Source organism: Salvelinus alpinus, chromosome 31, assembly GCF_045679555.1.
Source record: "Salvelinus alpinus chromosome 31, SLU_Salpinus.1, whole genome shotgun sequence".
Classification (NCBI taxonomy): domain Eukaryota; kingdom Metazoa; phylum Chordata; class Actinopteri; order Salmoniformes; family Salmonidae; genus Salvelinus; species Salvelinus alpinus.
In genome coordinates, this window is record NC_092116.1 from 10,501,338 (window position 1) to 10,529,056 (window position 27,719).

At 42.8% G+C, this 27,719-nt stretch overlaps 1 pseudogene; it reads left to right on the forward strand.

The window, feature by feature from the left end:
• Window positions 1-931: 931 nt before the first annotated feature.
• On the forward strand, window positions 932-27,715 carry LOC139561766 (coiled-coil domain-containing protein 149-like; annotated as a pseudogene).
• The last annotated feature ends 4 nt before the right edge of the window (window positions 27,716-27,719 follow it).

The following is a 27,719-nucleotide window of genomic DNA, read 5'->3' on the forward strand; positions in this document are numbered from 1 at the left end:
TTTCAATAAACTTTAATCACAATCTGTGACTGCTCATTGCTGTAAAATGAAACTCAGCGCAAATGGGCATGTGACAATGGAATCCCAATAAAGAAACAGTCGGTGGTTGTATTTGATTAACATGTATTGAAAAAGTATGGATTTCAGCAAACAAACAAAGACATGCAACTACAAAGGGCAAACATAGGTACAATGTTAGCGTTTCATAATATTTTTTAAAGTATTATCTTGGTCGAATCGATGTCGTCAGAGCTGAATTCCACTCAGCCTGATCTCAGCTCCACTACATTGGAGTTCATCAAAAACGTCCTTCACCAGTGAGTGGAATTTAGTAAGCTAGAACAACCCCAGAGCAAGTCCCTGTAGTCTCGTTAATTCTAAGGTAAATCAAATATCTTACAAGGACTTTCTCATATCCTCTTTGACAAAATGTTCCATCTCTGCTCACTGTTTATATAAACTGACCACCTCTCTCAATACAATAGGCCGAGGATAAAATAGAAATGTATTATATCCATCCTCTGCCAACCCACCCGGACATCCCCGCCCACCTGCAACAGCTGACATGAGTAATAACAGAGGGGATTCGATTAATCTCGCCCGGACGCCCGTGTTAGCGTGTTTTCCACCGGCTGAAAGTTGATTGCATTCGATATGGAACTAGGCTGTCTCCCAGACTTGAGGCAGGTATCCCGCTCTGTCCGACAGCTCAAAACAAAAATGAGAACATATATTTTATGTAAAAAATATGTATATGTATCTGAACGCTTGACCATGCTGCCTGGTTGACAACATAACCAAGCGGCTCAGATTGCTATTCGATTTGATTGGCGCTCTTCCCTCACCGACTTCGCCCGGTCACGTGATTGGCCAGAGGCTGGTTCAGTGCGGGCCAGCTTAATAGAGCTGCCATAGATGCAGCGAAGCGGAGGAGGAGTCAAAAGAAGAGAAGTCACCTTGCTGAAGACAGTAGCGTACCAACTAATACAGGAAAATCGTGAAATTTGCGTGTTGGAAGAGGCTGCGAAATTATGAATTCTTCGAAAAGGAGTGAAAGTGACTGGCAAGGCCTGGTGAGCGAGGTGAGTGCGCTGCAAAAACACTGTGATAATCGGTTGCGTGAGCCATCAGTGATGCTTAGCATATAGAATTGGGTTACCATATGGAAAGAGAAATTAAATGTCTACTTCGAGATATGTATTTTGTTACTATTATCTAGCCAATTTGAATAAGTATATGGTTGTGTGTGCGCATATTGCCTATCACAACGTATTTTTAACACTAATCCTCCAAATCTGCTAGAGCTGCCACAGTCAACTGTAAGTGCTGTTATTGCCAAGTGGAAACATCTATAAACAACAACGGCTCAGCTGTGAAGTGGTAGGCCACACAAGCTCACAGAACGGGACCGCCAAGTGATAAAATTGTCTGTCCTCGTTTGCAACACTCACTACGAGTTCCAAATTGCCTCTGGAAGCAACGTCAGCACAATAACTGTTAGTCGGGAGCTTCATGAAGTAGGTTTCCATGGCCGAGCAGCCACACACAAGCCTAAGAACACCATGCGCAATGCCAAGAGTCGGCTGGAGTGGTGTAAAGCTCACCGCCATTGGACTCTGGAGCAGTGGAAACGCATTCTCTGGAGTGATGAATCACGCTTCACCATCTGGCAGTCCGACGGGCGAATCTGGGTTTGGCAGATGCAACGAGAACGCTACCTGCCCGAATGCGTAGTGCCAACTGTAAAGTTTGGTGGAGGAGGAATAATTGTCAGGGGCTGTTTTTCATGGTTTGGGCTGGCCCCTTAGTTCCATTGAAGGGAAATCTTAATGCTACAGCATACAATGACATTCTAGATAATTCTATGCTTCCAACTTTGTGGCAACAGATTGGCGAAGGCCTTTTCCTGTTTTAGCATGGCATTGCCCCCCAGTGCACAAAGCGATGTCCATATGTAACGGATGTGAAATGGCTAGCTAGTTAGCGGTGGTGCGCGCTAATAGTTTTTCAATTGGTTACGTCACTCGCTTTGAGACCTTGAAGTAGTGGTTCCCCTTGCTCTCCAGGGCCGCAGCCTTTGTGGAGCGATGGGTAACGATGCTTCGTGGGTGACTGTTGTTGTGTGCAGTGGGTCCCTGGTTCGCGCCCGGATCGGGGCGAGGGGACGCCCGTAAAGTTAAACTGTTACACATAGAGAAATGGTTTGTTGAGGTCAGTGTGGAAGAACTTGACTGGGCTGCACAGAGCCCTGAACTCAACCCCATCGAATACCTTTGGGATTAATTGGAACGCCGACTGCGTGCCAGGCCTAATCGCCCTACATCAGTAATGCTCTTGTGGCTGAATGGAAGCAAGTCCTCGCAACAATGTTCCAACATCTACTAGAAAGCCTTTCCAGAAGAGTGGAGGCTGTTATAGTAGCAAAGGCGGGACCAACTCCATATTAATGCCCATGTTTTTGGAATGAGATGTTCGACGAGCAGGTGTCTACATACTTTTGGTCATGTAGTCTAACTTAAAAGCATGTCTGACATGTATTGGGGTGCACAATCATAGATTGATTTTAAAAACCAATAAAATCTTTAAATGAATTCGAAAACTGACAGGCAGCTAGTGCAGAGACCTTAAAACCGATGTATTGTGTGCTCTCCGTCTGGTCTTGGTCAGTACCTGTGCTGCAGCATTCTGTACGTTTTGCAGTTGACCAATGGCTTTTTTGGGTAGACCAGACGAGAGCATTACAGTAGTCAAGCCTGCTTGTAATAAAATCATGGATGAGTCTCTCTGTATCAGCCTGAGGGAGAAACGGCCGCACAATGGCGATGTTCCTTAGGCGGTGAAAAGCTAATTTGGTCACATTCCTAATGTGTGATTTGAAATTGAGTTCAGAATCTGAAATAATACCTAGGTTTTTTTACCTGGGATTTTATCTTTATTGCCCGTGAATTAAAATGTGTGGCAGTATTCTCTCTGTGCTTTGGCCCCAACAATAAGTACCTTGCTCTTGTCTTGATTTAGCTAGATGAAGTTGTGCGCCATGATATTTAAATCACTAATAGGGTCTAATAATTTCTGTGGAGCTAAAATACTCGGACACAGAAATGTAAAGTTGTGTATCGTTTGCGTAGCATTGAAAAGCAATGCTGACCTTTCTGATAACACTGCCAAGGGATAACGTGTGTGTATATATACTGAACAGTACCGTAACGAAAATCGAACCTTGTGGAAAGCCACATGTGATATCTATTTTCTCTGAGTTATGTTCACCAAGGGTGATGACAAACTCTTGACCGGTTAAATAGTTCCTAAACCAATTTAGAACTGGACCAGAGGCCAACACACCTCTCCAGTCTGTCCAGAAGGACATCATGGTCAATAGGGTTGAATGCAGCACTTAAATCCAAGAGTACAAGGACAGAGAGCTGTTTGGACTCTGTTGGCTCCAAGATCATTTACCACTTTAACTAAGGCTGTCTCTGTGCTGTGGTGGGCCCGAAAACCAGATTGGAATAAAACATTTTTTTTTAAATGAGTTAGTTGGCACTTAATGTAATTAAGCTGTTAGAAAACCAATTTCTCCAGAATTCTGCTTAAGAATGGAAGGTTGGAGATTGGCCTAAAATTGCTAAGAGCTGAAGAATCTAGATACATTTTCTTCAGAAGGGGTGTCACCATAGCAGTTTTTAGTGCAGTGGGGAAAGTGCCTGTGAATAGTGAGCGATTTTAACAATAGCTTGCACTTCTTCAAATATGCAATTAAAAACTGTTTTGAAGGTGGTTGGGATAGGATCGAGAAGGCAGGTAGAATGCTTAAGTTGTGATGTCACTTTCCTGAGCGTGCCTGTGTCAAGCAGGGAAAATAAATCCATAGTGCCTTTGCGTGGTGGGCTAGGGCACATATCATCACACTTCTCATCAGGTCTTGCTTGTCTGATAACAAACATTAGGCTGGGTATCTTATGCCGTGAACTCATTACATTTAGATGTGGAGGAAAGTTCACATAGGTTTGCGGGTGCAGGATTTGGTCGACGAGCACTCAAATTATTCTGATTATTAGTGATCAAGTTAGAAAAATGAGCCCGTCTGCCATTTCTAATTGCCTTGTTATACAGTAGCATTCAAAAGTTTGGACACCTACTCATTCATGGGTTTTTATTTTTTACTATTTTCTACAATGTAGAATAATAGTGAAGACATCAAAACTATGAAATAACACATGGAATCATGTACAGTTGAAGTCGGAAGTTTACATACACTTAGGTTGGAGTCATTAAAACTCGTTTTTCAACCACTCCACAAATTTCTTGTTAACAAACTATAGTTTTGGCAAGTCGGTTAGGACATCTACTTTATGCATGTCACAAGTAATTTTTCAACAATTGTTTACAGGCAGATTATTTCACTTATAATTCACTATCATAATTCCAGTGGGTCAGAAGTTTACATACACTAAGTTGACTGTGCCTTTTAAACAGCTTAGAAAATTCCAGAAAATTATGTCATTGCTTTAGAAGCTTCTGATAGGCTAATTGACATGCTTGGTCGCAAATGGGTCTTCCAAATAGACAATGACCCCAAGCATACTTCCAAAGTTGTGGCAAAATGGCTTAAGGACAACAAAGTCAAAGTATTGGAGTGGCCATCACAAAGCCCTGACCTCAATACTATAGAAGATTTGTGGGCAGAACTGAAAAAGCGTGAGCGAGCAAGGAGGCCTACAAACCTGACTCAGTAACACCAGCTCTGTCAGGAGGAATGGGCCAAAATTCACCCAACTCATTGTGGGAAGCTTGTGGAAGGCTACCCGACAGGTTTGACCCAAGTTAAACAATTTAAAGGCAATGCTACCAAATACTAATTGAGTGTGTGTAAACTTCTGACCCTCTGGGAATGTGATGAAAGAAAAAAAAAGAAGAAATAAATCCTTCTCTCTACTATTATTCTGACATTTCACATTCTTAAAATAAAGTGGTGATCCTAACTGACCTATGACAATTTTTACAAGGATTAAATGTCAGGAATTGTGAAAAACTGTTTAAATGTATCTGGCTAAGGTGTATGTAAACTTCTGACTTCAACTGTAGTAGCCACCCTTTGCCTTGATAGCTTTGCACACTCTTGGCATTCTCTCAACCAGCTTCACCTGGAATGCTTTTCCAACAGTCTTGAAGGAGTTCCCACATATGCTGAGCACTTCTTGGCTGCTTTTCCTTCACTCTGCGGTCTAACTCATCCCAAACCATCTCAATTGTGTTTTGGTCGGGTGATTGTGGAGGCCAGGTCATCTGAGGCAGCACTCCATCACTCTCCTTGGTCAAATAGCCCTTACACAGCCTGGAGGTGTGTTTTGTCATTATCCTGTTGAAAAACATTTGAGTCCCACTAAGCGCAAACCAGATGGGATGGCGTATTGCTGCAGAATGCTGTGGTAGCCATGCGGGTTAAGTGTGCCTTGAATTCTAAATAAATCACTGACAGTGTCACCAGCAAAGCACCATCACAACACCACCTCCATGCTTCACAGTGGGAACCACACATGCATAGATCATCCGTTCACCTACTCTGCGTCTCACAAAGACACAGCAGTTGGAACCAAAAATCGCCAATTTGGACCCATCAGACCAAAGGACAGTTTTCCACCGGTCTAATGTCCATTGCTCGTGTTTCTTGGCCCAAGCAAGTCTCTTCTTCTTAATGGTGTCCTTAAGTAGTGGTTTCTTTGCAGCAATTCGACCACGAAGGCCTGATTCACGCAGTCTCCTCTGAACAGTTGATGTTGAGATGTGTATGTTACTTGAACTCTGTGAAGCATTTATTTGGGCTGCAATTTCTGAGTCTGGTAACTCTAGTGAACTTATCCTCTGCAGCAGAGGTAACTCTGCGTCTTCTTTTCCTGTGGCGATCCTCGTGATGGCCAGTTTCATCATAGCGCATGATGGTTCTTGCGACTCCACTTGAAGAAACTTTCAAAGTACTTGAGTGATGATGGACTGTTTCTCTGCTTATTTGAGCTGTTCTTGCCATAATATGGACTTGGTATTTTACCAAATAGGGCTATCTTCTGTATACCACCCCTACCTTGTCAGAACACAACTGATTGGCTCAAACGTATTAAGAAGTGAAATTCCACAAATTAACTTTTAAGAAGGCACACCTGTTAATTGAAATGCATTCCAGGCGACTACCTCATGAAGCTGGTTGAGAGAATGCCAAGAGTGTGCAAAGCTGTCATTAAGGCAAAGGGTGGCCACTTTGAAGAATCTAATTGATATAGATATTTTATATTTGTTTAACAATAATTTTTTGGGGTTACTACATGATTTCATAGTTTTGATGTCTTCACTATTTTTCTACAATGTAGAAAATAATAATACAAAAATGGAATGAGTAGGTGTGTCAACTTTTGACTGGTACTGTGTGTGTGATATAGCCAGAGGCATACTCCACTCAGACATCATTTACAAACAAAGCATGTGTGTTTAGTGAGTCTGTCAGATCAGAGGCAGTAGAGATGACCAGGGATATTCTCTTAAGTGTGTGAATTTGACCATTTTCCTGTGCTGCTAAGAATAAACATTTTAACGAGTTCTTTTGGGTGTCAGGAAAAATGTATGGAGTAAAAAGTACATTATTTTCTTTAGGATTGTAGTGAAGTAAAAGTTGTCAAATGTAAAGTACAGATTACCCCAAAAAGTGACTTAAGTACTTTCAATTTTTTTTTACCTAAGTACTTTACACCACTGGTCATTAGCTGGGGCGTCAGGTAGTCTAGTTGGGCCAGTAACCGAAAGGCTGCTAGATCGAATCCCCGAGCTGACGAGATAAAAATCTGTCGTTCTGCCCCTGAACAAGGCAGTTAACCCACTGTTCCCCGGCAGGCCGTCATTGTAAATAAGAATTTGTTCTTAACTGACTTGCCTAAATTTTTTTTGCTAAAGTTCATAAAAAATGGCTAGCAATGCGAATGTTAGCTAGCTAAAATCTGGTGCCTTTATTCTTAGCTAGTTTAGCTGCATCTAAAGTCAATATGGCGGCATCAAAATGATGACAAAAGGTTTTCCTGCTAATTATTTGCCTACTCCTTAATGTCATTGTATTTCCAATCCACTGTAATGCACTTTTGATGAAATTTTCATCAGCATTCATTGACGATGCATTGAGTAGAATGCTCAGTCCAAAACGAACATTCAAAACAATATTGTGACTAAACATGCAAACCATGAATAGACGGGTTGGTTGTTTAGCAACAACAATGATGTTGACAACATTTAAGTTATATTTGGTCTACAATGTTTATTGAAAACATAAATACATTTGCACAATGACCACTTGTTTCTCAAATACATAGTTGATGGTTAGGCTAGCTAGCGAATTTGAGCCATATTAGCATTGACATGAAATCAATTTAAAACCACTCAAAACAAGACATGCCATCAATAACAAGAATAAGTTGAAGTTTGAACTACTCCACAGATTATCCATTATATTGACCAGATACTCTAGTGGCTGCTTTAATGAAAAGAAATGTCTTCAAAACTGGAATGCCATCGGGAGGAGGCAAGATCAGATGGGACCATTCTAGACAATTAAAGAGCAGATACGTGTGAAAAATAGGAACAACGGTTTCCACTAGTTACCACAGCCACAAAGTAAAAATGGGCTATATTGTAAAAATTCATGAAAACAACAATTTAGCTTTTTGGTCTTAATTCAAGGCTAGGGATAAGGTTAGCGGTGTTAAGGTTAATGTCAATCACATTTTAAGAATGGAAATAGGCAGGGTTTACAACTTTGGCTGTGGTAATTAGTGACGACCAGGCACAACTCCGATATAAAACTTTTTTATCAAAGTTGCCGGGATGTCACATGTCCTACTTATCACTACACTCGTAACAACCTAATCATTATGATACTTCCATTCGATCAAATAAACCACATGTAGCAAATAAGCTATAAAAAATGTGTTAACCAAATTCGATACTCTCATTGACCTCATACAACAACTTCTCGCTTGGTAAGTGAATTTATGATTTTTAAAAAATGTAAACACCACCTGCTGGAGGAGACAGATTTTGGGCTCAGTTATCCCTCTAGCTTTACTCCAGGAAGTGACGTTGCAGGCTAGCTCAGTGCTGCCCCCTCTTATTGACTAAGAGCTAATTTATGCTTGATCCGAAAATGTGGTTGGAGGTTCCGTATGGAGGGTGTGACGCTATTGCGGAGCCTGCAGAGGCCAAATTGAGCTCCGTACCGCATAGCCATGCGCCTCCCAATTTTTGTAACCGTGCAGAGGGCTCCATATATCTCCGCATTGACATGATTGGTTGACGGTAGTTGGGGGCGGGAGGTCCTGTATATACACAAACTCACTTCCTCGAAAATGTCCTTCACAACAGTTATGCGCTGCACCGCGAAGTGCAAAAAGTATGAATGCCCTGACTTCTGCAGAGGCCTTATAACTGTAAGGGAACTCCCCCCCCAATTGTACAAAATAACATGGCAACTTATTGGCAGAGAGCGAACCATACACACGATGGGATTGTGTGGGATTTCATATTGCAACCGGCGGTGTTTCGTCCAAAGTTGGTGGCAAATGCCATATTGTAAATGAGCTGTGTAACACCCCAAAAATCCTATAGTGGGCGTGTGAGTTCCATCTTATTTTTTCATAGGCTTACTGTAACGCAAGTCAAGACCCCAGAGCCAAATTTTGAAATTTTGTAAGTTTTGGCAAAAACTTATCACCCCCTTAAAAAAGTGCTTTCTGGACCGTTTTTCGAAATTCTTTCGATTTTTATGTCAATTACACATGTGTAAGAACTGTATGAAAATACTTTTGTCTAATTTTATTAACATAATTTTTTTGACATTTTTATTTTGCCTTAAGCAATATGTGTTGTGCATTTGGAATGTGATTTCATAGGAAGTCAAAAGTCAAAAGTCAAAAATGTCAAAAATTTGGAAAAAACGTATCACCCCCTTTAAAAAAGTGCTTTCTGGACCGTTTTTCGAAATTCTTTCGATTTTTATGTCAATTACACATGTGTAAGAACTGTATGAAAATACTTTTGTCAAATTCTATTAACATAATATTTTTGACATATTTATTTGGACTTAAGGAATATGTTTTGTGCATTTGGAATGTGATTTCATAGGAAGTCAAAAGTCAAAAGTCAAAAATGTCAAAAATTTGGAAAAAATGTATCACCCCCTTTAAAAAAGTGCTTTCTGGATCGTTTTTCGAAATTCTTTCGATTTTTATGTCAATTACACATGTGTAAGAACTGTATGAAAATACTTTTGTCAAATTCTATTAACATAATAATTTTGACATATTTATTTGGACTTAAGGAATATGTTTTGTGCATTTGGAATGTGATTTCATAGGAAGTCAAAAGTCAAAAGTCAAAAATGTCAAATATTTGGAAAAACGTATCACCCCCTTTAAAAAAGTGCATTCTGGACCGTTTTTTGAAATTCTTTCGATTGTTATGTCAATTACACATGTATAAGAACTGTATGAAAATACTTTAGTCACATTTTACTATCATAATTTTTTATAAATGTTTACTTGTACTTAAGGAATATGTTTTGTGCATTTGGAATGTGATTTCATAAGAAGTCAAAAGTCAAAAGTTAAAAGTCAAAAATGTTAAAAATGTGGAAAAAACATATATTCCATTTAAAAAAGTGCTTTCTGGACCGTTTTTTGAAATTCTTTCGATTTGTACGTCAATTACACATGAATAAGAACTGTATGAAAATACTTTAGTCACATTTTACTATCATCATTTTTTATAAATGTTTACTTGTACTTATCACCCCCCCAAACCTCCATAAATCACTCAGGCCAGCACCCATTGATTTGGGGCCGTAGTATAGTGCTCCCATGGACGTCTGGATGACACCTAAAAGCATTTAAAACCGTTTTGAAAAATGACATGAATGTAACTGCAGAGAACAGATTGGCCATGCAGCACCTTTAACTCAAGTTGAAGGCCGACCAGGGTACTGCAGGCTGCTATTACCAACACAATTATCTGTGGTTGTAGAGAGGTGCAACAGGTCAGCACCTCAGGAGTAAATGTCAGTTGGCTTTTCATAGCCGAGCATTCAGAGTTAGACAGACAGAGCGAACACAGCAGGTCAATTAACAGGTGTGCCTTCTCAAAAGTTAATTTGTGGAATTTCACTTCTTAATACGTTATCATTTTTCTAGTCACCGTGCTTCTGCATTGCTTGCAGTTTGGGGTTTTAGGCTTGGTTTCTGTATAGCACTGTGACATCGGCAGATGTTAAAAGGGCTTTATAGGCACTGGAGGAACTCTGGAGCTCTGTCGGAGTGACCATCTGGTTCTATGTGTGTGATTTAAACAAACAAACAAAAAGGATAAAAAATATTTGGTTTAAGGATATACATCTGGTGTATTAGAAACAATTATATTTTTTACACAGATTGACCACGACGATGGTGATTTTTCCATTTAGTATAATGGGGGATCATGTTTTCTGCAAACAATGCCTGCAGTACCGCAGTCGGACTTTAACTTCCGTGGCTTCAATGAGAGGGGGCAGTCGTTATCCCGTGGGTTAGAATTTGAAAATGGCTCGATTTTAATAATAATCAGCTATAACCTGTAATCTCCTACCCGTTATTGGGCTTCAGAATGAGCACACACTCAATGTTTGCACAAAAAGTGTACCAATCACACAGTCATTCCTTGGACCACACCAGGTATGATGGCTGAGGGAACACAGTTAGTTCATTCATTGAGAAGGCTGTGTCATGTCCTTACTGCGGATATTACACTTTGCTACTACTGGTTATCACTTCTATATCCTTTGCATAACTGAGTGCCTGTTATCATGACAACCTGTATGTGGGGGGGAAGGTTCCACATGAATATTCCAGTGTTTCTTATCTTCACACAATGCATACTGTGCATAGGCAACTGTTTATTCTTCCATCAGTGCTGCGCTAGCAGCCACACTGGTGATACTGTAAGTCAAATTACAAGTGATTTACCTGTTACTGTTAGCTGACAAGTGTTACTGTTTATGAGATGTATTTTAGTCAATAATTGGGCTGATCATTTCTTGGACTTGTTTTTTCTGTACTAATTCATGACCTTGGGACTAGAAGGTTCTATATGACATTTTGGTGTAAAGAAATTAGTTATTCATGTAACAGTTTTAACTTTAGTCCGTCCCCTCGCCCCGACCCGGGCGCGAACCAGGGACCCTCTGCACACATCAACAACAGTCACCCATGAAGCATCGTTACCCATCGCTCCCTTGCAGAGCAAGGGGAACCACTACTTCAAGGTCTCAAAGCGAGTGACGTCACCGATTGAAACGCTATTAGCGCGCACCACCGCTAACTAGCTAGCCATTTTACATCGGTTACATTCACATAGTTTCTCTTTAGGTGGTCCTTTACATGTGCGATGTACATTTACGATAAAAAACATTTAATTAGATAGTTCTATCTGCGAAAACTCCAGATTATACATTTTTTTACACCTGTTTTCTCCCCAATTTTGTGATATCCAATTGGTAGTTTGTCTTGTCCCGTACGGACTCAGGAGAGGCGAAGGTCGAGGGACATGCGTCCTCCGAAACACAGCCCTGCCAAGCCGCACTGCTTCTTGACACTCTGCTCTCTTAACTCGGAGGAAACACCGTCCAATTGGTGACCGCAGTCAGCGTGCATGTGCCCAGCCTACCACAAGGAGTCGCTAGAGTGCAATAGGACATCCCGGGCCTGCCAAACCCTTCCCTAACCCGGACGATGCTGGGCCAATTGTGCGCCGCCACATGGGTCTCCCGGTCGCGGCCGGCTACAACACAGTCTGGGATTGAACCTGGGTCTGTAGTGATGTCTCTAGCACTGCGATGCATTGCCTTAGACAGCTGCGCCACTCGGGAGGCCGCAAACACCTTTTTACTTGGTGCTATAAGGTTCTATCTGCAAAACACAGTGCATTCGGAAAGTATTCAGACCCCGTGACTTTTTTCACATTTTGTTACGTTAGACTTATTCTAAAATTGATGAAATTATTTTTCTCCCTCATCAATTTACACACACTACCCCAAAACGACAGTGAACACAGGTTGTTAGAAATTTCAGAAATACCTTAAGTTTGCTATGAGACACAATTGAGCTCATGTGCATCCTGTTTCCATTGATAATCCTTGATGTTTCTACAACTTGATTGGAGACCACCTGTGGTAAATTCAATTGATTGGACATGATTTGGATAGGCACACACCTGTCTATATAAGGCCCCACAGTTGACACCGCATGTCAGAGAAAAAACCGAGCCGTGAGGTCAAAGGAATTGTTCATGGCGCACCAAGACAGGATTGTGTCGAGGCACAGCTCGGGGGAAGGGTACCAAAACATTTATGCAGCGTTGAAGGTCCCAAAGAACACAGTAGCCTCCATCATTCTTAAATGGAAGAAGTTTGAATCCACCAAGACTCTTCCTAGAACTGGCTGCCCGACCAAACTGAGCAATCAGAGAAGGGCATTGGTCAGGGAAGTGAACAAGAACCCGATGGTCACTCTGACAGAGCTCCAGAGTTCCTCCAGTGCCTATAAAGCCCTTTTAACATCTGCCGATGTCACAGTGCTATACAGAAACCAAGCCTAAAACCCCAAACTGCAAGCAATGCAGAAGCACGGTGACTAGAAAAATGATAACAATCAATGTGGTTGTAGAGAGGTGCAACAGGTCAGCACCTCAGGAGTAAATGTCAGTTGGCTTTTCATAGCCGAGCATTCAGAGTTAGACAGACAGAGCGAACACAGCAGGTCCGGGACCTTTCAGAAGGACAACCATCTCTGCAGCACTCCACCAATCAGGCCTTTATGGTAGAGTGGCCAGACGGAAGCCACTCCTCAGTGAAAGGCACATGACAGCCCACTTGGAGTTTGCTAAAGGACTCTCAGACCATGAGAAACAAGATTCTCTGGTCTGATGAAACCAAGATTGAACTCTTTGGCCTGAATGCCAAGCGTAACGTCTGGAAGGAACCTGGCACCATCCCTACAGTGAAGCATGGTGGTGGCAGCATCATGCTGTGGGGATGTTTTTCAGGGACTGGGAGACCAATCAGGATCCAGGGAAAGATGAACGGAGCAAAGTACAGAGAGATCCTTGATGAAAACCTGCTCAGGACCTCAGACTGGGGCCAAGGTTCACCTTCCTACAGGACAACGACCCTTAGCACATAGCCAAGACAATGCAGGAGTGGCTTCGGGACAGGTGTCTGAACGTCCTTGAGTGGCCCAGCCAGAGGCCGGACTTGAACCCGATCGAACATCTCTGGAGAGAACTGAAAATAGCTGTACAGCAACGCTCCCCATCCAACCTGACAGAGCTTGAGAGGCTCTGCAGAGAAGAATGTGAGAAACTCCCCTAATACAAGTGTGCCAAGCTTGTAGCTTCATACCCAAGATGTTTCGAGGCTATCTCGCTGCCAAAGGTGCTTCAACAAAGTACTGAGTAAAGGCTGTGAATACTTATGTACATTTTTTATTTTATTTTATAAAACATTTGCACAAATTTCTACATTTGGTTTTGCTTTGTCATTATGGGGTATTGTGTGTAGATTGAAAAAGGCTGTAATGTAACAAAGTGGGGGGGGGAAATCAAGGGGTCTGAATATTTTCCAAATGCACTGTACTTGTATGTAAAGTGATATACTTATTGAGTCATGAAAGAGGAAGATGTCACAACAGTTCTGAGATCTGGGACTTGAAAAATACTCAATCTCAAAACTATGCATTTTGCAGATAGAACCGTATAGTCTCAAGTCCTTTATTTTTAATATCATAGGTTCTGGTCCTCTTTTGTAATTACTTAGAATTTATTTTTATATCACCTTTTCTGAAGAAGAAGCTCTTTATGGTAAAAACCCAAACAAATAAATACAGGTGCTTTAGAGCACGTTTAAGGCCCTTAGAGGCATTGCTGTTTTTGTCTTGTTCTATATCAATACGAAAAGCTCCATGGACGAGGTATTTCACTAAAATTACTAACATTTTATTGATAACTAGCAAGTAGTTTACTGACTTTGGATGTCAGAGACCAGACAAATATATCAGTTTACTCATCCAGAGCTAAACCTTAGCAATGTTGCTAGTTATCCATATGATAAGGTGTATTTATCATTTTAGGGAAATATTGCTTTAACAAATGTGTGACGAACATTAATTTGATGATGTGATTAGAAAGAAGGAAGGGTGTTGTCGTTATTCATTAAATGTCTAGAGTTTTTCAATTGAAATTGAAATAATTGTAACTTTCTGGGCCAGATAAAACGTTTTGGCTGAACCAAGAATGACATTTCAGAGCCATACAGTGCTGTCTGCGATTTCCCCCCCCCCCCCAAAAAATAAAATAAATGATTTACAAATGTCTTTAGGATTTTGATGCTCTGCACTTCGGGTACCTTTTTTAAGGTTAGGACTTTGATGTGTTGTGAAAGAAGAATTCACTTTAATTCAACTTTAATGCTGAATGTCTCAGAACAATGCTTTGTGCAGATAGAACCCTTTTTATAGTCCCAAGGTCTTGAATTGTCAGTATACTGTGTATGCAAAAGTGAGGATGAGATTAGAAAGTAGTACCATGGTTGTAAACGCTTAACTGTTTAGTTCTCATTTTATTTTTCCTGTTAAATAACTTAATGAAAAGGCCTTGATTTAGTTTTTCACCATATTATTTTCACCTTTCAAAGCTTTGAATCAAATGAAATGAAAGCTATTCAACACAATTGGTGCAAAGCCCACACTTTCTGAAATACAAACCTGTCCTTACACTTTATCACAATGGGAGCAATAGTTTTTTCCTTTGACATCCGAACATGTAACTTGAGCATCCACAGTAGGAACCGGTGTTACTTCCCAGTCTGTACCCTCCCCTATATTGCTTCTTAGTTCCTGGTGTGTAAGCGTAAGCTGGACAGCAAGAAGGAGGCCCTCCTGATCCTGTCCAAAGAGCTGGACACCTGTCAACAGGAGAGAGACCAGTACAAGCTGATGGCCAACCAGCTGCGAGAACACCACCAAGGACTCAAGAAGAAGTACAGGGAGCTCATTGTGAGTCTGTCTATAGGATTTATGTTCAATGTTTAGAAATCTTCTTTATCTGTAATGATTTGCCTTAAAGTAATAATCCGGCCAAATGACTACTTTGACTTTGTTTTATGGTTTCTAAAAAGTGGTTTATGGACCTGGAAAATCAGTGACCCATGAATGTTTGTTTAAATTTGATAGAGCTTAGCATTAGTATTTTGAGGGCAAAACAATGGGACCACTGTTCATGCTCTGAATCAACTTTTAGTAAAATGTTTATTTCTTTCAGGATGGAGATCCTTCTTTACCACCTGAAAAACGCAACCAGGTAAGTTAAGCTGTCTCTAATGCCCATGCTACAGTTGAAGTCGGAAGTTTACATACACCTTAGCCAAATACATTTAAACTCAGTTTTTCACAATTCCTCACATTTAATCCCAGTAAAAATTCCCTGTCTTAGGTCAGTTAGGATCACCACTTCATTTTAAGAATGTGAAATGTTAGAATAATAATAGAGAGAGTGATTTATTTCAGCTTTTATTTATTTCATCACATTCCCAGTAGGTCCGAAGTTTACATACACTCAATTAGTATTTGGTAGCATTGCCTTTAAATTGTTTAACTTGGGTCAAACGTTTCGGGTAGCCTTCCACAAGCTTCCCACAATAAGTTGGGTGAATTTTGGGTCCGAAGTTTACATACACTCAATTAGTATTTGGTAGCATTGCCTTTAAATTGTTTAACTTGGGTCAAACATTTCGGGTAGCCTTCCACAAGCTTCCCACAATAAGTTGGGTGAATTTTGGGTCCGAAGTTTACATACACTCAATTAGTATTTGGTAGCATTGCCTTTAAATTGTTTAACTTGGGTCAAACATTTCGGGTAGCCTTCCACAAGCTTCCCACAATAAGTTGGGTGAATTTTGGCCCATTCCTCCTGACAGAACTGGTGTAACTGAGTCAGGTATGTAGGCCTCCTTGCTCGCACACTTTTTCAGTTCTACCCACACATTTTCTATAGGATTGAGGTCAGGGCTTTGTGATGGCCACTCCAATACCTTGACTTTGTTGTCCTTAAGCCATTTTGCCACAACTTTGGAAGTATGCTTGTGGTCATTGTACATTTGGAAGACCCATTTGCGACCAAGCTTTAACTTCCTGACTGATGTCTTGAGCTGTTGCTTCAATATATCCACATAATTTTCCCTTCCTCATGATGCCATCTATTTTGTGAAGTGCACCAGTCCCTCCTGCAGCAAAGCACCCCCACAACATGATGCTGCCACCCCCGTGCTTCACGGTTGGGATGGTGTTCTTCGGCTTGCAATCCTCCCCCTTTTTCCTCCAAACATAAAGATGGTCATTATGGCCTAACAGTTTTATTTTTGTTTCATCAGACCAGAGAACATTTCTCCAAGAAGTATGATCTTTGTCCCCATGTGCAGTTGCAAACCGTAGTCTGGCTTTTTTTTATGGCGGTTTTGGAGCAGTGGCTTCTTCCTTGCTGAGCGGCCTTTCAGGTTATGTCGATATAGGACTTGTTTTACTGTGGATATAGATACTTTTGTACCTGTTCCTCCAGCATCTTCAAGGTCCTTTGCTGTTGTTCTGGGATTGATTTTCACTTTTCGCACAAAAGTACGTTCATCTCTAGGAGACAGAACGCGTCTCCTTCCTGAGCGGTATGACGGCTGCGTGGTCCCATGGTGTTTATACTTGCGTACTATTGTTTGTACAGATGAATGTGGTACCTTCAGGCGTTTGGAAATTGCTCCCAAGGATGAACCAGACTTGTGGAGGTCTACAATTTTATTTCTGAGGTCTTGGCTGATTTCTTTTGATTTTCCCATGATGTCAAGCAAAGCAGAGATTGAAGGTAGGCCTTGAAATACATCCACAGGTACACCTCCAATTGACTCAAATGATGTCAATTAGCCTATCAGAAGCTTCTAAAGCCATAACATAATTTTCTGGAATTTTTCCAAGCTGTTTCAAGGCACAGTCAACTTAGTGTATGTGAACTTCTGACCCACTGGAATTGTGATACAGTGAATTATAAGTGAAATAATCTGTCTGTAAACAATTGTTGGAAAAATTACTTTGTGTCAAGCACAAAGTAGATGTCCTAACTGACTTGCCAAAACTATAGTTTGCTAACAAGAAATTTGTGTAGTGGTTGAAAAATGAGTTTTAATGACTCCAACCTAAGTGTATGTAAACTTCCGACTTCAACTCTATATCCCTCAAACTGTTACATATGTTATACTTTTATCACAATGTTTATATGATGGACAAAGGTTTATCTGACGCTTCCCCAGTTTGACTTGACTTGATCCTGCTCTTTCAATCGCCAACCTTGTGTGTCTGAGGGGTTGGGTACAGCAGAAGACGACATTTATGTCTTATATGAATTAGTAAAAGCATTCTTCTATTTCTCTGACCTCTCCCCAGGTGAACTTGGCTCAGCTGTTGAGAAACGCAAGGGAGCGAGGGAAACAGCTAGTCGAGGAGGTGAAGGAGCTGAATCAGAGACTGGCAGAGGCCCAGGGGGATAACAAGGTAGGGCATCAAACACGCGCACACACACACACACACACACAAACTTACATCTTTCATACTAACTCAGTGAATCTGTTCCTCTATTTGACCCGTCTCTCCCTGGTCCACAGCTGCTGAGGATGACAATCACTAGACAGAGGCTGGGGGATGAGGAGGTGGGGGCACGCCACTTCCCCGCCCATGAGAGAGAAGACCTGGTCCACCAACTGGAGAAGGCAGGGCTACAGGTGGGAAGGGATCTTGTCTAATGGGAATGCTCTTTTTCTATGGTACATCGTGCCCTAATGAACACGACCCAGTGCCTCTTCTTCTTCAGCACTTTAAGAATAGTGCAAAAATGGAAGATAGGAGACAACCGTGTCCTATTCGCTTTCTTTGTTTCTCTCGTTCGCTTTCTCGCTGTTTCTCTCGCCCACTGTCTCTCTGTGTGTTCAGATGGAGGAGCTGGAGAACAGTGTTAAGGCACTGACTGATGAGCTGGAGGATGTTAAGGCAGAGCGTGGCGTGTTCAGCGAGAAGGCTGAGCGCCTCAACCTGGAGCTCAACCATATCCTGGGTGGCCACGAGACCCGGATCATCGACGTGGATGCCCTCTGTATGGAGAACAGGTGAGGGGGGGTGGACTTTTCTCTGCTAGTATTACATTTTACATTACAGTTGAGTAATTTAGCAGAAGCTCCTATTAAGAGTAACTTACAGTCAGTGCATTCAATTAAGGTAGGTAAAAAAATGACATGCCACACAATGTTCAACACAATTAAATACCCTCCAATGTATATTAGGCTATGCACGCACAATTTATTTTTACTTCTGTACACCATAGGAGACATTTTCATACACTGTGAGGTTGGCACTATTTCAATGTCTTGCTATTCCAGGTAGGCATAGGGTGTTCTGTGTGTGTTTCTAGTTGAATAATTGTTGTTTGCTGCTGCTTTTGTTTCTTCTTTCTTCTTTTGCCCAGAAAGATTAATCTAAAACAATTTTTTCCCTCTGTCAGGTATTTACATGAGAGGTTCAACCAAGTCCAAGAGGAGGTGAACTTGCTGAAGTCTAACATCATGAAATACAAGGTAGAGAGGTCTCTGTCATTCTGTCTGTCTGTGAGAGTGGGCTCAATACCCGCATTGCAGTAACAAGTAACTTTCTTTACCGTCAGACTCTCCTCACGTTTAGATACTTCAGAATAAGGTGTGTGTGTGTGTGCATGCAGTAAACAAAGGCGCTGTGTCAACATTGCATTGCAATTACATTGAATTCTAGCCAGTGTCTCTTGACAGTCCCAAAGAGAGTTAGAGATGACAGCTGATAGAGGTGGGTGTATTTGTTTTGCAGACTGCGTTGGAGAGGAGGAAGAGCTCTAAATTGTCTGGGAAGTCCAACAGCAGTGCTCTAACAGGAGTCCTCTCTGCCAAACAAGGTACACCACCATCGCATACAGATGCGTCCAGCTCCCACATGGCAGGTCCCAATTCAGACTGGTAGCTCTGTAGTGAGTAAGATAAGGATGCTGGTCAGAGCAACTGATCTGAGAAGAGCAGTTAGGAACTTTCTAAGTGAGCTCCTCTGTCATTGAATCTAGGTAATGCATAGCCCAGTGACGCATAAGTATAGAAGATGTGAACTAACTAGCTAGTGAGTGCAAGCCCACTGCAATGATTTAACCTTCCCTGAGATTTGAAGGATCTATTCTAGAACCTGTATTGTGGCAGTGAGTGCGAGTTGCATTACATTATTTACTTGAAGAAATCAAGCTACAGTAGCACACTGACGTGTAGAAACTATTTTCAGCTCTTGTAAAAGCCTATCATATTTATTCTACACCACCAGGGTTCCAGATAATAAAATAAGTACCTGTAATGGCCATTCTGTCTGAAGTAGACATTATTTATTCATTAGAGTTATGTTAGTCTCCAGTGCCTAACTTTTGAAACACCTGAGACTCGTCCTAATTTGTATTCAGAGTTCTGGCAGAGATACAAAGCATAGGTCTTGATTGACAGTTCTCGGCAGAGCCAGCACAGTAGGGCAGCAGTTCAAGCTAGAGGAAGCAGGGAGGTAACCTATTGTACAGACAGCTGTTTCTATCGCTCTGTCACTCTTTCACTCACTCTCTCGCTTTTTCTTTCTTTCTTTATCCCTCTCATCTACCCTGTGTGTCGCTCCTGTCTATATACTGTTTCTCTCCTATTTTTGTCAGTCTCGCTATCTGTTTTCATCTCCCTCACTCTGTTTCACTTATGTCCTCCCCTTTCTTCTCCCCCTCCTCTCTCTATTCCCGTCTCTCCCTTCCTGTCTTTTTATTTTTTTCTTCTCAACGACTTATTACTCTTCCCTCTTTCTTTATCCCTCTTCCTGCTATCTTCTCGCTCGCTCGCTCGTCTGTCTGTGTGTCTGTAGTGCAGGAGTTGTTGTCTGAGGAGCAGGGCTGCAGTCTCCCGGCCACGCCCCAGTCCATCTCTGACCTAAAGTCCCTGGCCACAGCCCTGCTGGAGACCATCCATGAGAAGAACCTGGTCATTCAGCACCAGAGACACACCAACCGGTATACACACTGGCACACACATTTCTACAGTACACACAGGCCTACACACACACATGCGCGCGCACACACACAGCCCACACATTCCCTTTCTTATTCTTTCATATCCTTTATTTACGTCTGGTGTGCTTTGTCTCCATTGACCTTTACCCATAGTAAGTTCATAAACCTCGCCACACATTGTTCTCCACTCCTACTAGTCAAACAGTGGAGACACACTTAGTTTACAGTCTGGCCACTGGGCCATAAGGGACCTTGTGACTCACCATCCAGTTTACCTTCTCCACACAGGATTCTGGGGAATAGAGTTGCTGAGCTGGAGAGGAAGTTGAAGACATTAGAGGTGTCCGGCTTGTGGAGTCTTCCAGGTTGGTTCCAATAATGTTGTTCGAACGCATTGACTGTTATTGACATGAGTGTAAATCATAGACAGTGGGGTTTTAGTTGGGTGGATAATACTAATTCTTGCAGCTAAATAACACTACAGAGAGCAATGCACCACACCATTAGCAAACACACTGTCTACCAACATTTCTTTGGAAATATCTGGTTAATGCTAGCTCCAATGGGACTGTATGATGAAATGATACCCAGCTTTACCTATTGAGAATTTTTTTATTGATACTTCAATTTACCAATGAACTGACCAATTGGTGGTGAACAGTCCAATGAAATGCTGTTTTATTAACTGGGTATCTCCTCCCTGGCTGCGGCTGCCTACAGGCCTGACCTACCACGTTTCTCTGGGAATAGGGAGTATGTGTTCTGTATATACCGCCCTTCTTAGCCCATGCCTTCCATTGTGTCATGCCACCTTGGCATCATCCCCAAAACTGCCATCTCATATCCATCGCCCTAATGCTACCTCCATTCCAGCTCAAGGCCACTCCTTGTGCATTCATGTCACCTGTTGGGATCTTCTCACCTGCTGTATGTAGTCACTTACGGCTTAACCTCAGAACCCAGAGCTAAATCACACTTGCACAATGGCCACCTACTCAGTTTGGTTACTCGATTCATAACATTTGTGTTAGCAGTCTCCTGAGAGACTACTTACTGCTCCGTTTATCAGAATAAAAGGAGAGTCCGTCTTTTGTATATATTTGAATGTCGGTACAACTACAGGTAGGTAACCTAGCGGTTAGAGCGTTGGGCCAGGAACCGAAAGGTTGCTACACTGAACACCAATATAAACGCAATATGCAACAATTTCATAGATTTTACTGAGTTACAGTTCATATAAGGAAATCCGTGAATTGAAATAAGTTCATTAGGCCCAAGCTATGGATTTCACATGACTGGGAATACAGATATCCATCTGGTCACAGATATCAAAAAAAAAAAAGGCAGGGGCGTGGATCAGAAAACAAGTCAGTATCTAGTGTGACCACCATTTGCCTCATGCAGCGCGACACATCTCCTTCACATAGAGTTGATCAGGCTGTTGATTGTGGCCTGTGGAATGTTGTCCCACTCCTCTTCAACGGCTGTGCGAAGTTGCTGGATATTGGCGAGAACTGTAACACGCTGTTGTACACGGCGATCCAGAGCATCCCAAACTAGCTCAATAGGTAACATGTCTGGTGAGTATGCAGGCTATGGAATAACTGGGACATTTTCAGCATCCAGGAATTGTGTACAGATCCTTGCGACATGGGGCCATGCATTATCATGCTGAGACATGAGGTGATGGCAGCGGATGAATGGCACAACAATGGGCCTCGGATCTCGGCACGGTATCTCTGTGCATTCAAATTGACATTGATAAAATGCAATTGTGTTCATTGTCTGTAGCCTATGCCTGCCCATACCATAACCCCACTGCCACCATGGGGCACTCTGTTCTCAACGTTGACATCAGCAAACCACACAACCCCATACATGCTGTCTGCCATCTTCCCCGTACAGTTGAAACCGGAATTCATCCTTGAAGAGCACACTTCTTCAGCACAGCTCTGGTGGACATTCATGCCGATTGCCCGATCCCTCAATACTTGACACATCTGTGACATTGTGTGACACAACTGCACATTTTTAGAGTGGCCTTTTGTCCCCAGCACAAGGTGCACCTGTGTAATGATGATGCTGTTTAATCAGCTTCTTGATATGCCACACCTGTCTGGTGGCTGGATTATCTAGGCAAAGGAGAAATTCTGACTAACGGCGTTGAAAACAAGTTTGTGCACCAAATTTGCGAGAAATAAGCTTTTGTGCGTTTGGAACATTTCTGGGATCTTTTCAGCTCATGAAACATGGGACCAACACTATACATGTTGCGTTTTTATATTTATATAATTCGAATCCTCGTGCTGACAAGGTGAAAAATCTGTCGCTCTGCACTTAACCAGGGTCGCCGTAAATAATGGCTGATCCCTGGCCGTGACCCCACTCTCCGATGTTTCGGGGGGGGAGTTGGGATATGCAAAAAACGCATTTCCATTTCACACCTCACACTCGTACAGGTTACCCACTTGTACATGCAGTGAAACAGGACAAATATGTGTTACAAAACTACTGGTTAATGAGTGACAGGTAATTTGGGGAGCTTGATGCTGTCACATAAGAGTCCTGCGAAATGGGCAGTTCCTACTGCTTTCAAATACTGAAATAGACTAACTTTTTAAGCGTATGATTTAGTAAATATCTGAACTAGTTTAACAGCTTCCCTCAATCTAATGGAAAGAACAGCAAATGTATAATGCACAGACATGCCAGTCAGACGTTGAGAACAGTTTCTCCAGTGTGCACCAGAGGGGGGTGTTGTGCTGTGTTTAAAGTGCATTGGTGGGATTTAGGTGGCGAGCTGTAGCTCGATGAAGCTCGCCTGTCATGAGACTGTCATTCTCCGCCATAAAACTGACAAGCATCCATTACTGAAAATGATTGCCCACATTACAAACACATTTAGGGGAATGTGCTGTTATTAGGGGATTTGTAGACGAGGCCCAAAGTGCCTCATGACTCTGTCCACCACAATCGGCGTAGGGCAGAGGGAGAGGGCGAGATGGAGATTGAGAGAGAGAGTGGCCTTGTCAAGATGGACAGACACGACGGGGTGAAAAAAAACAGAGGGGACGATTTGGGGGCAGGCCCCGAGTCAAAACATTGGAGACGCCATGCGTTGTTGTTCCCGAACAACAAGTTAAAAGGGAGAGTAAAAAAACAAAAGCGACTCACTCAAATAGACTTGTGATTTACTCGACTACCCAAACCCCCCCTGGGAGCGATCCCCTGTTCAATGAGCGCTGGAATACACGCAGACTGAAAGCCTGTCTGGGCGCATCAGCCACACTCAATAGCAAACGGGGTGAGACTCGCATATACAGTAGCCTACTACACTGGAGAAGAAGTGTGCAATGCCCTGATAGATAGACATGTCATTACCCAGGTATTTTTAAACAAAGATTTCTCTATTTTCTCTCCCAAACTCTTCCCTGCCGTTGTTGCCACCTCTCCGCGGATCAACGTCCGTGAGGGCGCAGGCCGGCATCTCACAAAGACGGTGTATTGGGCGTGACAGACCTGCCTCGTTGTCAAAATAAGAGACGGGTGACCCCCTCCTCCCGAGACTGGTGTAGGGACTAGAGAAGCTGGGTACCAGAGAGATGTCAGATGTCTGTTTTGGATGAGGGAGATAGGCCTACAGTATGGGGTGTTATCGTTTGGGTATCAGTGTAAAGGTAGAAGCAGTTCTATTCATGGAGGTAGTACTTCTTTTGGTACCTCTACTATCTTTGTTTTAGCATGTATGTAGGATATGTTTTGGCAGAAATAGGCTTCAGGATTAATGCATGCATATGTGTGTGTGAGTTGGGATGTCTGTCTCTTAGAGTGTGTGCAGTTATTAATGTGTGTGTGCGCGCACGTCTGTGAGAGGAGGAATGGACGGATGGATGGGCAGCTGTCAGGAGGATATAAACCCACTCCTCCATACCTCCTCCTGAGCACGGCGTGGGCTGAAACCTGCTGCGTTCAGCCCAGGCCCTGCTCTGCATACATAATCACCACTTTAATACTGGCTTTAAAAAGCAGCCTGAGAAACTCAAGTCACCAAAGGCCCTCTCAACTCCGAACGAGCAAGGCTCTCAGCCTGTATGAGGGCTAGCGTCCAGATGAAAGTTTGAAGTATTACTTAGCCTTGCCAGTGCATGTATCCCAATGGGCATTTATTTAAGATGAATATGCTAATGTCTGAAATGAGGTGTACAGAAACTAAGTTGCAGAGTCCTTTTTCATAAACAGCTTTCGAGGAAAGTAAAAGGGGAAACTTCACAGGACAATCAAAGTACAGTGTTCATCCATTGCCATAGATTAACGTGAAGAGGAATTGACCCCGACCCCTGGTGTACTATAGAAAAGATGAGCAGTGCCCTGCATTCATAACATAAGTGTTTGTGCCATTCATGCTTGATAGTCAACATGTTTCACATGCTGACATCCATGTTTAGCATTCTTCTGCTTTTGTTTATGTTTGTTTTAATGTTTTAGTTCGTAATTCACACTTGAGTGACCCTAGTTTGTGTCGAGTGTGTTTGTGCTTGCGTGGGTATGTGTGTGATGTCTGGTATACGGTGCACGGTCCCCTGTGAGTAGCATATGGCGTCAGCCCAGGAGGCGTGCAGCCATCACTAATGAAGACTGATGACAGGGAACTGCAGCCACTTCCTGTGAGCACAGTTTTGTGTGTGTGTGTGTGTGCATTTGGATGAGTATGACTTTATCTGTGTGTAGGAGCACGCGCAGTCCTTCCCTGCTTACACACGCACCTTTTTTGAAAACCACCCTCATGTTTTTAGCGTCTGTGTCTGTTGGGTGTTTTTATTTTCTGACTGGGTGGGGGAAAACTCCCCCAGAAGGTAACTCTTGTTCCCCTGTGGGTTTGTTGGGTTAACAGGGGGACGAGACAACATTATGCTGAGCGAGAGCCAGCGACCCGAGCTCCTATCGCCCAGCATCATGCCGTGCCCACCTCAGCCACACTCGCACGCAGCAACGCAGCCACCTAAAGGTGAGTGTGTAATTGTGTGTAACTGGGCTTCGCCGTTCGTTAAACGTCGCCCCCCCGGGCAGAGGCTGAAACTCTGTAATTAGCTCCAGCCCCCTCTCCCCACACACCCTTCTTCATTTTGCGCCCAGTCCCCTTTCCCGCCTCTCCTCCAACGCTGGCCTCTCATTGGTGCTGACGGCTAAGTACCTGATGCTCCTCAAATGCCATGGCATTTTGGAAATGTGAGCACAATTCTCGCCCGCTGACATTCAAAAAGTTGGTGTGTTTTTGGAAGGGGGGCCCTATAAATATGGATGCTGGTGTGAATTTTCTTTCCTTCTCTTTTGTGGGGGCAAGTGTTCTCTGTGGTCTGTCTTTAACCTTTTTGACTGAACATTCACAAATATGGGTCAGTAATCCGCGGAATGGGAGAAATATTTTGGAGAGGAAGCAGAACTTAGGGGCGTCGCTATTTTTAGCCCTTTGTCGTGGAAGTGCTTGAGTCACAAGTTATTGAAATAACTTTTGTCGATTGACACAGCCTCCAACTCCAAAGAGAAGTAGGGGTGGCTAGTTATTTAATCCTGTAATGGCATCTTAATTCTCTGTCAATTTTAAAGGGAGGATTTAACTATCAACTCTTTACAGGTGCTCAGAGTAATGTGGTGTGTTGTTTTCAATGTCTGTAACGTTCACACTGCATATTCACTCACTTAACTTGGTTGGTTTTACATAGCTTACACTCATGCATAATCCATTTACACAGCTCTACATACACCCAGGCTGGTTGGATATAACATGCAGATTAAGGACCGACAGGAATTTGGTTGGGTCACCACTGTCTTTTGACCACTATCAAGCATTACTGCAACATGCAAATATCAGCAGACTGCGTCCCCTAGCACCGAACACGTTGGTGTTTTGAAGTGCTGATCTAGGATCAAGCCCCTCTGTCCATACGAGCTTGTTCATTATGATCTGAAAAGCAAAACTGATCCTAGATCAGTACTCCTACTCTGAGGCGCATTATGAAACTGGCCCTGATAGGACTGTTAAGGTACTCTATATGTAGAAGGAAAAACTCAACCTAGTTTACTAATGGGCTTTGGGGAACTTTTGTTCCAGTCTTGCTCAAACACACCTGATTTAAAACTCAACTATGCTTCAGCTGCTTATCAAAACCTTGATTAGCTGAACCAGCTGTGTTATAGCAGATTAGGAGGAAAAGCCTGGACACGCAGAAGCTCTCCGGGAGGGCAGTTTACCACTAGGTAGAGTTTAGAGGGAGTTACAGCTTCATTATAACTACCCTCTCACAATGAACTCTTCTCCTCTCTCCCAATGTGACTAGACGACAGAATGGGAGCATCGTCGTGGGAACGGGCCACAGCTGGCAGTGACTTTGGCGCAGATGGCGTCGGCGGGGAGGGCGCACCCGAGCCCAGTGACGGGGCGGAGGCTAACTGCATCTGCCTGAGTGACAGGCGGGGAGTGGAGATTGTGACGCTGTCGGAGGAGCAGGCTGCCGCGGAGCTGGAAGAGGGGCAGAGTCCCGTGGAGGAGGAGGGGCATGAGGTGAAAGTGGACGAGGAGCTGGGCTCCACAGTGGAGGAGGGAGAGGAGGCGGCCCTGGCGCTCAACCCCCCACCCTTAGAGGCGGAGTCAGACTTGGGTGAACTCCCACAGCTGCCTGTAATGCAAGCTACCATAGATGACACCCTTGAGGCGGGTCATTCGACCTGCCATGATCAAGCACAGGACTCCCTGACACAGAAGATGCCTCTAAGCCAGCTTCCATATTCAAGACCCCAGACTGGGGTGGCACAGATGGGTGGGACCTGCACTGTCAATCAGGACAGAGTGACAGTTGCCATAGCGACAATCATTGAAAAGTGATGTTTGTCTTGGTTGCATTACTACTCACTAGCAACATTTCCACAATGTAGACCAACACCCCTTTTGTGCTCCCAGCCATTCTTTGCGTGAGTCTATAGAATGGATAGAGAGAACACTTTCTCAGCTTCCCATTGACAGTCAGTGCCTGAAGTGTACTTTGCATCTAGATAGTGTTGTTCCTCTGAAAAGAGCAGACAATCTTGAAATCAATCCACTTGCAAGTCTAATGTCCTACAGGAGTAATTTAGCTAAGAAAATAGCAAAGATAGCAAAGTCCCCCTGCAAACTGCCTCCATGGTAGGATAATCCCAGCTGTTTGCTTCCTGTTTATTCCTAAGGGTTGCTAGTTAAATGAGAGCTGTTTTATTTTTTTCCGTTGTCCACATACAGGAGCCACTGTGAGTTAGTGTGATGAATGTATTAGATTTGCATGGAAATCTGTGAAGAACATTGTTTGAGAGTTTAATGTATTTGTATTATTGTAGCTTTATGTATATAGATTATAGTTACAGTCACTAATCAATTATGGAGCCATTTTCTTATTCTGTTTCTAATGGAAAAGTAGATGATAGCTTGTGACTGCATGTGCCTTATATACACTGGAATATTTAAATCATTTTACATTTTAAAATCCATTTGAATGAGCTTG